We start from the raw sequence: 13,478 nt of genomic DNA on the forward strand, positions 1-13,478 counted from the left end.
AATTCGAATTCGAAAGGTGCTATAAAACTCAAAGGGCTAGCCAGTGAACAGCACTTGGTCATTTTAGAATTGAGCGCTTGAGCAGAGCACTGAGCATTGAGAGCCGAGTGATACTTGAGCCCCTAAGTTCGCGAGAGACAGAATACAACCTAGATATGATGACGACCACTAAGGATGGGTTAGGAATTGAAGAGGTAATTGTCAGTGAGGCCGCGCAAACCCAAATGGTGGAGGATGTTCCGGAAGGCACCGTGGTAGTGACAGAAATCCCCAAATCACTGTGAACACCGAGGCCCAAGAAGGATAAACAGGCAATGGGTCTAGTATGCATGTCCCCGAGGAATCCGTGGCACAACAAACTATCCATGGTAGAGAAGGGGAAAGCAGTCACAATAGAAACGGATGAGGAAGAAGAAGACTTGCAAGCCCTGATCGCCACAGCAGAAGAAGAAGAAGACATGGAGGAGGATATCCAACCGTTGCGCTCTGCAACAAAAATGCTCGTGTATGTCCCTCCGTGGAAAGGAAAAACCAAAGTGCCGAAGGACCTAGACAAAACAAAGAGTTCACTCCAGACCCTGCTCCTCCCTGATGGCATTGTATTTCAGGGCACGCACCTAGGCCGCATGCCAACCATGAAATTTGAAGACTGGGACCTCGCTAACTGCAAGAAGTTCCCGCACCTAGAGACCCGGATCCTAATGAAACAGAACACTGAGGGGGCAGTGATAACATTGGAGCCATGGAAATGGTTGCGCAAGTGTGGAAAAGGTTGGGTTGCTGCACTTATTATGGATATCACATTTCCACCGTGTGCCCATCACCATTTTCTTCATCAGGCAGCTACTCTGCCTGGTGCATTATGGGTATCTATGGATGGAGGAGCCTATTCTTATCACAACAGACCTCATTCACCGCATCTCTCAGCTCCCTTATAAAGGAAAGGACCCTGCAACTATAGCTGGAAAAGGTAGCAATTTGGCTCTTGCAAAATCCATGAAGGAAAAATATAAGATGGAGAAGAAGAAGAGGGGATATGCCATCTCTAGCATCAAGGACAAAGGGGTGCGCGTAGCAACCCAACTCTTGGCCGACAAAGTTATGAGGAAGTGTCACGCCGATGAGGTACCGGTGCTGGTGGTCGCGCTGATCGAGCAGTGCGCAGAGGGGGTCTAGTTCAACTGGTCTGAATTCCTCTGCGAGGAATTTTTGACAAATTGTCGCAAAGCCTAGGAGCAGGGTAAAACCTTCCACTACGTGTGGTTGCTATTATCCATATTGCTAGTAGCAGGAGAACTGCTAGAGGACAGTCAATTCCCCAACATTGACAGAGAGTTACCAGAGGCCGCGAAGTACACTTCACTTTGGGCCACAAAGGACACGAAACGGATTCACAAAACCAAAATTTTCTGGGTGCTGATGGAGGTGAGCATCCGGATGTGGATCAAGCGGAGGCTGCACCTATCAACTATGGTGCACAATAGTATGTAGAGTTTTGCAGACTTCAAAGCTAATATGCACAACATTTATATCAGGGTGTGAAAGGATCCGGCTAAGCAGTGGATGAAGTTACTGTTTGTAGCCACTTACGATGCGATTTTTACTGTCTTGGAGACATGGCCTTCCGAGTGGCACACCCTAGATCTGTCAGAACTAGAGAAAGTGATAGCCCAAAAGAAAAAGGACGATGCCAAGCTGCGCGTCACTCAATTGACAGAGAAAAGGAAAAAGGAAAAAGCATTAGCTGAGGTAGGGGCAGCATGAGAAGTGGCACAGAAAGCCACGGAGCAGAAGAAGGCTACAGAAGCAGCAGCAGCAACATAGGCAATGGAGGCAGCAACAACACAGGAAGACAAGGGTCAAGCAACATCCTCACAGGGGCAGGAGGCAAAAGAAACCGAAACAGCAGAAGGGAGCGCAGACCCAGGGGCCGCATCCACACAGTTAAAGCGACCACGCATCGCAGAAAGAGTAAGACCAAGGAAAAAGGTCAAGGCCTCAAAGTTGGCCATTGACCTGATCACCTTAACCGAAGGTGATCTCCATGACATCGGCGAGACGGTCCGTGATGTCACAAATGAAGCACTTCAGGATTTTATGCAGGAACATCAGACTGTGTTAGGGGCCCTCATGGCACAGCTGTAGGAATTACAAGTGCGTCCCCCTCAGGTGGGTACCCTTTCTACCCAGCTCATAGCAGGATCTTCGGCAGCAAAGCAGATGCTGTGCGCACGGATGGACAATACGATAGTATTACCGGAAGGGGCCATAATTGCAGCGAATGTGACCAATATATTTACGGTTAGCATGTTGAAAGGACTTGGCCTTAATTTGGCTACCCTTTCGCGAGAAACACTGTATTATCTATAGGATGGGATAACAACAGAATTGCGTGCCAGGGAGAGCCACGCGATCCAAGTTCTGGGAGAGAAGAAAATAAACATAGAACAGCTTAGCTTGCAGCGCGACGAGTTGGTGTTGCAAAATCAACATTTGGTGCACATGGTAGATGACGCTTGCCAACATGTCTCGGAGTTGGCCATCGTAACAGATCTACTGGTAGAAGTGCAGATCCACAATTTGGCAACCGGAGTTCGCGAGGCCAAGGAAGAGACAACAAAGGTGTACCTGGAGCTGAATCTCCAGATCACCGAGCTGGGGTTGAAGGCATAGCCTTCCACTCCCTTGGAAATTAGAGAACAGCACGCTAACACTATTATAGCAGGGTTGGAAGAAATTGGAGGTGCAGTGCTTGACTGTACTGACATGTTGGAACATGCACTTAAGGTCCTCACAACTTTGCAGGAGGACCCCAACATCTAGTGGCTGGAGACAGAGGTGTGCGAACTCTAGCAGCAATACGACAGTGTCAGAGGAACTGTGCAGACAGTAGTCCTCACTCAGCGGCTTGCGAGGATGCAGCAAGCCAAGGCATTAAAGGAGCAGGTGGATGTGGCGCGCCATAAGGAAGCAGTTCTCAAAGCACGCATTCAACCATGGATTGACGAGGCCTTCACGATCATGGAAAAAATCAAAGGGAAGCTTGCACACATACAGGGGATGCATGCGCAGATGCAGGAAAGCGCACTGACCATAGAGCTCTCAGAAAAATGGATGTAGCAGGTTCAACAAGCAGCAGCTCAATGCGCTACAGACATCAGTACTATTCGAGAGTAGTTGGAGGGACTCTGCGCCAAGATTGTCGTTCCGACAGAGTGACTCGAGGGTGAGTCATGATGTTTGTGTTGGGGGCCTGTTGGGCATGGAATCCCCCCCACAACATGTTTTGGGGCTCAAAGCCCAAGTTTTGAGTTAATATTGTTGTAAAGCTCCGCAAATTATGGGCACGAAATGTATGTTAGAGTCATAGGGTTGTCCACCCTAAGTTTGAATGTAATGTCGGCCTACCCATGATCCGCGGACCATGGGATTGTATAAATAGAGAAAATCTCTAAGTGTAAAAGATAGTTAAGTGAAGTTAGAGCAAAGTATGAGATAGAAGCGCAGAGTAAGTGTCTAAGTGTGTCTTGGTTCATAGAGTAGGAGAAGGCTCTACAGCTGAGTGTGCAAAAGCATAGTTGTCCGCAACTGAGTGTGCAGACCCCTGAAGCTAAGTGCGTAGGGCGGAATAGAGTTTGTAACCAAAAGAAGAGAATAATAAAGCGAATTTTTATCTGAATTCCATGTATCTTTCCTTGAGTTATTACATGTTCGATATCAATTGCTAATGTACTGTTTATTTACTGCGCGCACTTGTATGAATGATTTATAATGCTAAGTATACTTTACACATGAAAATAAGCTAAGTTAATCAACTAATATCAGGTTACTAGTAAGGACATGGGTGATAACACTGTTCGGCCCCTGAGTAGGGCTATGTGAAGGCAACATCACAGGCTGCGAGGTACGAGTAAGTGCGTGTAGCGACATGTGCACTGGGTCGAACCGCGGACCACTTGAAACCATTAGACATCTCCAAGGTGCAGAAACCTAGTTCGGGTGAGACCACAGTCTGTGCTCCATGGACTATTGCCGAAAGGTCCAGTAGTACCAGGATTTGTTTGGCTAAATCACCTCTGAACCTGGGTCAGGCCCCAACAAGCCAACAATTGTTGTTTTTTTAATGCCTGTAGCTAGGGTTGGCTTCAACTCATCACCGCTTGCAATCATCCATGCATTTTGCCCTTCCAACAGGGTCTGCAACTTAAATTTCCAATTAGAGTAATTAGATCCGTTGAGCTTATTTCTCTCATTCAGATATGCCTCTACCATCTGGTTATTCATCTTGACAAGTCTACCTCAAAGGAAACTTTGTCCTCCAGCAATTGATTAAAAAAATGGATCTATCTCCAGATCCAGAGAAGGGATCTCTCAAAAAAATATATATGTGTGCCTTCTATTAAAAGTATATATAAAAAAAAAATCCCTCTCCCTCTTTTCTCCCTCTTTTATAAAGTGCAACCCCAGAACTTGCTTTAAAAAATGTACCCCTTTTTTTAATGCACCCCAAAAATGACTTCTCAAAAAATATTCTTTGACTGAAAAACCAATGATCACAAAAAAAATACCCTTCAAAAAGAAGACGGTCTCCAAACAATCAACCTTTAAATGTTGGCACAACACCTCGCACGTAGCTTCCACTGACCAAGGCACCAAAACACAACACTAGCATGCAACTCCAACACGTAGTTGCCATCGAACAAAGCACCAGCACATTTTGGCTCTTTGCCTCTTCGATCAATGCCACGACAAATGCTAGACTCATTGATCACAGATCTGTGAAGCTGTTACTGTTATCACCGACTCCTTCAATTCTGTTCTGTGGATCAATAGAGAAATAAGCACAAAATTCTACATGGCACTCAAATTATTACAATATGGAAGGGACTTGGACTCTTAAATGACCTTAAATCCATCCCATATTGAGAGATTTGTTCAGAATAAATATACACACCCAAATAAATATACGTAAACTCAGTTGGAAGAAGTAGAGAGTAAAGTTACACCTCCAGATTATCCATGGAAAAAATACATTCATAGGCGCATTTGTTGGGATGGGGTCCCCTGGGTTAGTTTTGGGGAAAAAGCCTAAGTTTAGATTGAAAAAGATGAAAAGTCTCCACAAATTGTGGTCACGAAGTGCGTAGCTAGTTAAGAATCAAAAGGGTTTTTACCCTCCTTTATGTAAAGTTGAGTTAGATTTTGAGATCTACCCATGGTCCGCAGACCATGGGATTGTATAAATAAGCGTGTCTTAGAGAGTCTAAGGCAAGAAAATAGAAGTCAATGGGTACGAGCAAAAAATTCTAGCGCAGAGAAGTAAGTCTTAGAGGAGGGAAAGGATCTTCAGCTGAGTGCGTAGAGGTCTAGAGTAGTTTTCGAAGCTGAGTGCACGAACCCTTGCGGCTGAGTGCGTAGGGAAGTATTGAGTCTGTAAACCTATATTAACGATCAATAAAGAAGATTATTGCAGAAATTTCTGTGTTTTAGCTCTTTACTTCCAATATATATGATTGTGATATATGTTGTAATGGAATGATGTCTTTATAAAATAATGATGTATTGATGCTCGAATTTACTTGATCCATCTTATTATTTGAATGAAATTAATGTTAAATGATTATGTGAAGATCACAACACAGTCTTTTAAAGTTATCTAACACTTAGGTAATTTTGAGTAATTACTGATCTAAGGGTAATCTATGGTGCACGTAAGTAGCTAATTGGCCTGTTCAATGTCCACAAAAGTTAGTCATAGACCTTTGCGGAGGTCTCGAGGATGGTTGAAGAAAGTTACTTCCGTAAGCCATAAGCACTTAAAGATCTGTGCAAAGGCATATCTAGGTCGCAGAAGAACATCACACTGATCTCTGGGTGTGGAAACTTGGTTCCAACATCCCCCCATACTGCTTCGGGTGAGACTTCAGTCCGCACACCATGGATTGATGCCAAAAGGGCCAGTAGTGTAGGGATTTGTTTGGTGCAACTAACTTTGAACCTGGGTCAGGACCCCCTAAGCCAACAAATGGTTTCGTTTTCAAGACTAGGATCTGCATAAAGAGATGTGTGATGTCGCATCACTGGAATCCAACCAAGAAGGAAATTGAGAAGTGGTTAGATAGAAAGATCCATGAATTCGTGGTGCAAGAAAACAAAAATCCGCACCTGACAAAAGAACAATGGTTGGACAAATATTTATACACAAAAATACACGAAATCTTCTTCTGCACCTTCCCGAGCGAGCTATATGAGTGGATCGCTAAATTGGCAGAGGACCAAGGGAGGTGGAAGTTTGCCGGTCTAATAGTGTGGACTCCAGAATTAGTGTGAAGGCTAGAAGCTTCTGAAGATAAGATCATGTACGTTATTGACCATTGGCTTGATTGGGTTATAGGAGGATTTGTTACAGAGTTCGTGGTCGACACCTCAGCCAATTACAATGAAGCAGCGCGATGTTTCTTCAAAGGACTATGAGGTAAGTATCTAAGATCTTTGAATACTTGGATTAAGATGTTGTTGTGTGAAAAATAGGTCATGCCACTAACTTGATGTTTGGAGCTACGCGAAGTGGAAAGATCTTCAGGGATAGGGGAAGAACAGGCCCTGAATATAGCCCGTTGATTGAACCTCCTGTGAGTGATGACGAGGGAGCAGCACAGGCTTCACTGTAGAGCACTGTCCAGTTGATAAGGTAGGGATTTCTGCGGATACCTCATCCGTCCACAGCACCTCCACCTTCACCTCCACAACATACACCTTTGCCCACACCGCCACCACCACTACCGCCGGTAAATATGTCGAATACAATGAAGTTGCTAGTTTTCATGGCTTAGGAAGTGAGGATCCGGATCAATTCTTGTTTGTTGCAAAGGCTGTGTGGACAACACAACAAATTACATATGATAATATAAAGAAGTCGCAGTTGGTCACTGCTCTACAGGACCGTAGGCTGACATGGTATGTTAAGTACTACACCGATAATCCATTGGCATCATTAGCAGATACTCAGACCGCTTTGAACAAGGAATTCAATAAGCCTAAATTTTCCTCGCAATCAATAATTGAATTTAAAGAATTCATGATGAGGCCTAGTGAAATGCCATGGGAGCTAGATCAAAGATTGAAGTGCGGGATCCGCGAAGCTAATATGAATCTCACAAATAGTCAGCACCGCGATTGGTTTATAATCGCGCTATTGCCCCACTTAAGGATTGCTTTATCACAAAAAATATAGGAAATCAGGTAGAAGCCCTAGAAATTTCGATGAGATTGCATGAAACTCCTATTCAAGATGCTTTGTTGGGGTTTCAATAGATACACACAGAAGAACCTTTGCTTGGAACTGCAAAGCTTGAAGAAAGAAAAAGCGGTGCGACCAGAGGTGCACGAAGAATTTTGGTGTCTTAAGTGTAAAAACTAGGGGCATGATAAATATCACTACCCTGTGTTTAAGAATTACATCACAGGAGGGGGACCTATGCCCCTAAGTCCGAAATCTCTAGCAGGACCAAGTGCAGGGCCCGTGCTATGGTGCACTATTTGTCAAGTGGACGGAAAACATGTCACATATAATTATCATTTACTGCAAAAGTCTGTATAGACACCACAACAATTGTTCTATGATTTTTGCAAATCGGTGGGCCACGATGAGCGCCACTATCAAAGCTATGAGTTAATGATGGAGAGGATGCCTACGTATCAAATGCAAGTAGAAACCTAGCCTCCGGATCAAGGTGTTGGCAGAGTGCACAGCGGATATCAGGGACGCAGACGAGGCCGAGGAGGAGGAGGACCAAGTAGGGGTCATGGTAGGTCATTTGCTACAATTGCAGAACACTAGGACACTATGCACGAGAGTGTATGAAATAGACACGTTTGTCATGTTAATACTGCACTCAGTTTGACCACACAATCAAAGAATGTCCTGTGTTGATGGCCAAGATGCAGGAGAAGAAGGCGTAGCCTTAGCATCCTACCTAGAACTTATAGATGATGAGGGCCAAGCCCCACGTGGAGGACCTGAATGTGAATATCATGCTATGAAGTGAGATCACGACCAGTGACGATAAGGGAAAGCAACTTGAAGAAGGTGGTTGGGTCCGCAAGGTCCCAGAAAAGGAGACTAGTTTCGATCTGGAACGTGTAAAGGAAACATTCATGGAAGTGAAGAAAAGATTCGCTGAAGCCTCCACCTCAGTGAGTCAAAAAAAACTGCCAGACACCAGCGCCCCTACAGAGGTTGACCCCTCTGTGCTTACCACCTTCTTGGAGAGTTGCATGAAACTATTGCACGATAGCAAGGTTGTGAAATGACTACAAGAGTTGATAAAAAAGTGTGTTAGTAAGGATAATGCTCCTGATGGACCCCACGTAGTCTGAAATATGGGTAAGCATAAGGAAAGAATAGGGCACGAGATGAGGCTTACTGCACAAATAAGAGACTATGAGATGGACCAAGTTATTTTGGATTTATGGTTTGACGCGAACGTGTTGCCTAAATAGACCTGGGAGAGAATGGGGAAACCTGCGATGAAATGGTCTCCGATTCAAATGAGGATGGCGAACCAACAAAATATTATCCCTATGGGATGATTGCAGGGAGTTATCATAGATATAGAAGGTGCGTGCACACTCGCGTATTTTGAAGTGATAGAAATTGTTGATGACAACAATCCATACCCCACGCTCCTTGGAATAGACTGGGCTATTGATATGAATGGGGTAATCAACTTGAAGAAGCGTACAATGTCATTTGAAAGAAAATCACTCCGCGTTGTAGTACCATTGGACCCTACAGAAGGACTGCGCTATACTGAACCGGTCCGCAACTATGAGGAAAGTGACGATGATTTGGATCAAATATATAAAATTATGGCATGAGACCAAGATTGGGTCAATCCAACAACTGATGGATAGATTGCATGGGACCGCGAAAGATCCTATACCTGGGATTTAGACAAAAAATTGGAACATTGGAAAAACAGGTTGAATGAAGTATCCACACTGCACTGCAACATGATGACCAAATTGCTGCGTTGTGTGTCTTCGAAGGTAAGAAATTTACCTTATTACGATGGCTTAATTGATGTAGATAATTTTTTGGATGATTTTGAAAGAGAAGTTCCAGATGATCACCGCTTTCAGGCACTGGATTAGGCACTATGCACTGCACCCGCACGGTGGTGGGGTACGCACAAGGACAACTTTGATTAGTGTTGAGATTATAGGAGGATGATGAGGATGTAATTTGGTTGTCCTAAAGTGAGATTGGCCAAGAAATATGATGTTATGAATGGCCCGCGTGATCATCTAGAAAAATGGGCTGAAGTGTATGGAATGAAGCTGCAACCAGAATGGGTGCATTTATTCTGTCACACTCTGGACATAATCCCTATGAATTGGTATTTGGAAAAAAAGCTTTGCCGTGGAACCGTAGAGTGGGATATCTTAAGAGAAGGATTTTTGATGACTTTTAGCTTTGAAGACAAGTTCGAAATCATTGATGAGGCGCTGTAGGAGGTTAAGGCAATGATCTTCCAAATTCCGCAAGATCCTTTGGAATTGGTTCAACTAGATTGGAGCATCCAGTTGTGCCATGTGCTAGAATGCTATAATGTGACTGCTGAAGAGGAGGATGAGGATCTAATGAATATCAATGTCTCAAAAGTGGAAGGCCACTTCAAGGTTGAAGGTCCACAGATAGAGAACCCAGATATCACCGTGCTGTTGATGACTAGGTAGGTAAACATTGGTACAAAAGTGGAGCCTAAATTAACAAAGATTGGAGATTATTTGGACAATGCCATAGTGGATAAAGTTGTTGAGTTACTCTGCGAGTACCGAGATATTTTTCCTACAAAATTTTCAGACCTGAAAGGCATCATAGGCGATTTGGGAGTGATGAAAATAACTTTGAAACTGAACATGAAGCCCGTTAAGTAGAGGCCACATCGCCTAGATCCCAAATACAAGGAAAAGGTTCGCTTAGAATTGGACAAGATGCTTGAAGCAGGTATTATTGAACCAGTGGAGGAATCTGATTGGGTGAGCATAATGGTAGTTCAGGAAAAGAAGTAGAAGGGAAAGATAAGGATTTGCGTAGATCTAAGAAAGCTAAATGATGCCTGCATTCACGATCCTTTCCCAACATCGTTTACTGATGAGGTACTGGACAATGTTGGAGGGTATGAGGCCTACTCATTTACTGATGGGTTCTCTAGATACCATCAGATCAAGATCGTGCCAGAAGGCAAGAGTAAAACAACCTTCGCGATAGAATGGGGGTGTTTTCAGTACACAATGATGCCCTTCGGAATCAAGAATGCATCAGCGATATTCTCTCGCATAGTCATCAAGGTGTTCAAAGAGTTTATTCAAAGATTCTTGGAGGTATATTTTGATGACTAGACAGTGTTTGGTCTATTAAAGCACCATGTAGCCAGTCTGCACTTAATGTTGGATACGTATCGAAGGTATCAGATAGCGCTGAACTTGGAGAAGTGGTTGTTTTGTGTCCCCTTTGGGATTTTGCTAGGTCATGTGGTATGAAAGCAAGGACTCATGGTGGACCCTGCCAAGATCACATTAATAATCAATTTGGAAGCCCCAAGGAGTGTTAAACAGTTGCGCGCAACAATAGGCCATAGTGGGTACTATCAAAAGTTCATCAAGGCTTATGCTCAAATTACCACGCCCATGGAGAAGTTGCTAAAGAAGGACGCTATGTTTTGTTGGGATGAAGAATGTCAGCACAGTCTAGATGTCTTGAAGGAAAAGATGGTCACTGCACCAATATTGGTCTTCCTGGATTGGAAGAAGGAATTCCATGTGCACGTTGATGCCTAGTGTTTGTGCTGGGAGCAGTGCCGACACAGGCTGGCGAAGGAGTGATGGATCACCCTATAGCATTTGCAAGCATAAAATTATCAAAGGATGAGAAGAACTACTCAATGACAAAGCATGAGTGATTGGATATGGTATATGCACTCCAAAAATTTCAACACTATTTGTTGGGCAGACATTTCAAGATGTACACAAACCCTTCTGCTTTCAAGTACCTAGTCAATAAGCCTATGTTGGGGGGGAAGATATGCATATGGTTGTTGTTGTTTCAAGAATACGACTTTGAGATAATTGTCAAGCTAGGAAGGTTGAATTCTAAACCTAACCACTTGTCGCATATTGAAACAGGGGAGGAGCCTACTAATTTGGAGGAAGGGTTGCCTAATGCGCAACTCTTCGTGGTGCGCATAGCGGACAACTATTTTGCGGATATTATCCACTTTTTGACTATAGGAATGGCTCCAGAAGGATACACTGGCCAACATAAGAAGGAATTAGTAGTGCGTGTGACAGACTTCTTAATAATTGACAGACATTTGTATAATATGGGCACTGACAAGATACTCTGATGGTAAGTGCCCGATTTTGAATGAAATAGCATCCTCGTTGAAGCTCATGGAGGAGCTGCGGGAGGACATTATGTAGGAAAAGAAACAACGTAGAAGATTTTTTGTTCCAGATTGTGGTGGCCTATGCTGCATAAAGATTCTAAAGCATATTGTAGGGCGTGTGATGCATGTCAAAGGATGGGCCAACCATTGCAGAGGGATGAGCTGCCATTAAATCCTCAAGTGTCATTGCAACCATTCAAGAAATGGGCAATCAACTTTGTGGGACCGATTCAACCCCCATGCAAGAAAATAGGTGTGCATTATATCATCACCACGATGGAGTATCTGACCAGATGGGCAGAGGCACAGCCTGTAAAAGATTGTACAGGGGTTATAATAGCTAAATTTTTGTTTAATTACGTGCTAACTAGGTTTGGGTACCCAAAAGTGTTGATGAGTGATCACGGTATGCACTTCCTCAACAAAACGATTAGCACGCTGACAAAAGAATTTCAGGTTTACCATTAGAATAGTACACCATATCATCTTTAGGCCAATGGAACAGTTGAGGAATTCAATAAGATATTGGAAAATGCATTGACAAATATTTTCAACGTGCAGTGGAATGATTGGGACGTGCACATACCAGAAACATTATGGGCATGCAGGACTACTTCCAAAAAACTAACAGGTTAGACACCTTTCCATTGGTCTATGGCGTAGAAATTGTGATGCCTATGGAATATATCGTGCCTAGTCTACGCATAGCAGCCTTCACAAGGATGGCAAACTGCGGAGCCTTGGAAGAATGGCTCGCGCAATTGATGGAGCTCGAAGAGGACAGATTCTTGGCTGGATTTCATTAGCAAGTACAGAAGGAACATGAAAAGGCATGGCACAATCAACACATCAAGCTGTGCACATTTAAGGTAAATGACTTGGTTTTATTATATGATAGTAAGTTCTATAAATTTCCAAGAAAAGTTCAGATGCACTTGTTGGGACCATATGTCATCAAAGAAATCACAGATGGGGGTGCAGTTCAGCTCGCAAAGCTGAATGGAGAACCATTTCCGAGAAGGGTAAATGGAAGCTGGTTGAATCCATACATAGGTGATCCAACTAAATGACTACATGATGGTAGCATAGTCTTATCTTTCTAGGTAGCTGCAAGGGAGCAAGGAACTATAAACTACACTCCCTAGTTTGTGGATCTACGCGACAGAGGAGTTGCATGAAAAAGGGTGACGTCACAGTCTCAGAAGGTGTGTGAAGGGAGTTGCGCTATGGGGGAAGATACCACACAACACAGCAAGAAAATGACCGTTACAGTCACTGTTCATGATTTGACACCCAGGAGACAATTAAGAGGACTGGGGGGGAGAGACATTTAAGGCTGAAATCTTTGAAGATCTGCCACCAAATCAGCATTTATGGACAGATTTTGGGGGGAACGGCCAAATTTGAATTCAAATTCGCCTATAAATTATGCATGCCAGTTGAGTAGAGAACACTTTGCACCCTTAGAATTTTTGAGTTGTACTGGCCATCACTTATGAATCCTCAATTTTTCGCAAATTTGTTCGCAAGCTCTGTGTTTGATACTTTTAGTAAGGATACCCAACAATTTATTTGCAGCACTATGTCAGGACTAGGTGAGACTGCAAGCACCGGAGGAACTGTTGCCTCCGTAGGAGTGCTCCAGAAGTTGTGAGCATGGAGGCTCCGACTCCTTTGCCTATGATGCCAAGGTTGACTAGGCCGAAGCCTACACTAGTGCGTGAAACCCCCAAGCCAAAGAAGGACAAGCAAAAGAGGCCGATGCCAGTGTGAAATTCAATGAGAAATCACTCTGCTACCTAGGCCGAGAAGAAAGATAAGCCACCAATGAAGGATAAGGAGAAGGTTGTAGATTTAGAGGCCAAAGAGGGCGTGAAGGATATAGATGCTGAGGGCGTGGAGCCCATCTCCAAGTTGTCAGATTATATCCCTCCGTGTAAAGGAAAGGTGAAGGTCACCAAGGACCCAGACGTAGAGAAATTCCTCATTCATATGCCCTTGCTACTAGAAAGCATCACCATTGAA

General features: G+C 43.8%; 1 pseudogene; it reads left to right on the forward strand.

The window, feature by feature from the left end:
• Positions 1-1,827: 1,827 nt before the first annotated feature.
• LOC149252032 (uncharacterized) overlaps positions 1,828-13,478 on the forward strand; it is a 44,817-nt pseudogene continuing 33,166 nt past the window's right edge.

The sequence above is a fragment of the Pinus tabuliformis genome, chromosome 7, assembly GCF_031772625.1.
Source record: "Pinus tabuliformis cultivar Carrire ecotype Pingquan chromosome 7, CPIR1, whole genome shotgun sequence".
Classification (NCBI taxonomy): Eukaryota; Viridiplantae; Streptophyta; class Pinopsida; order Pinales; family Pinaceae; genus Pinus; species Pinus tabuliformis.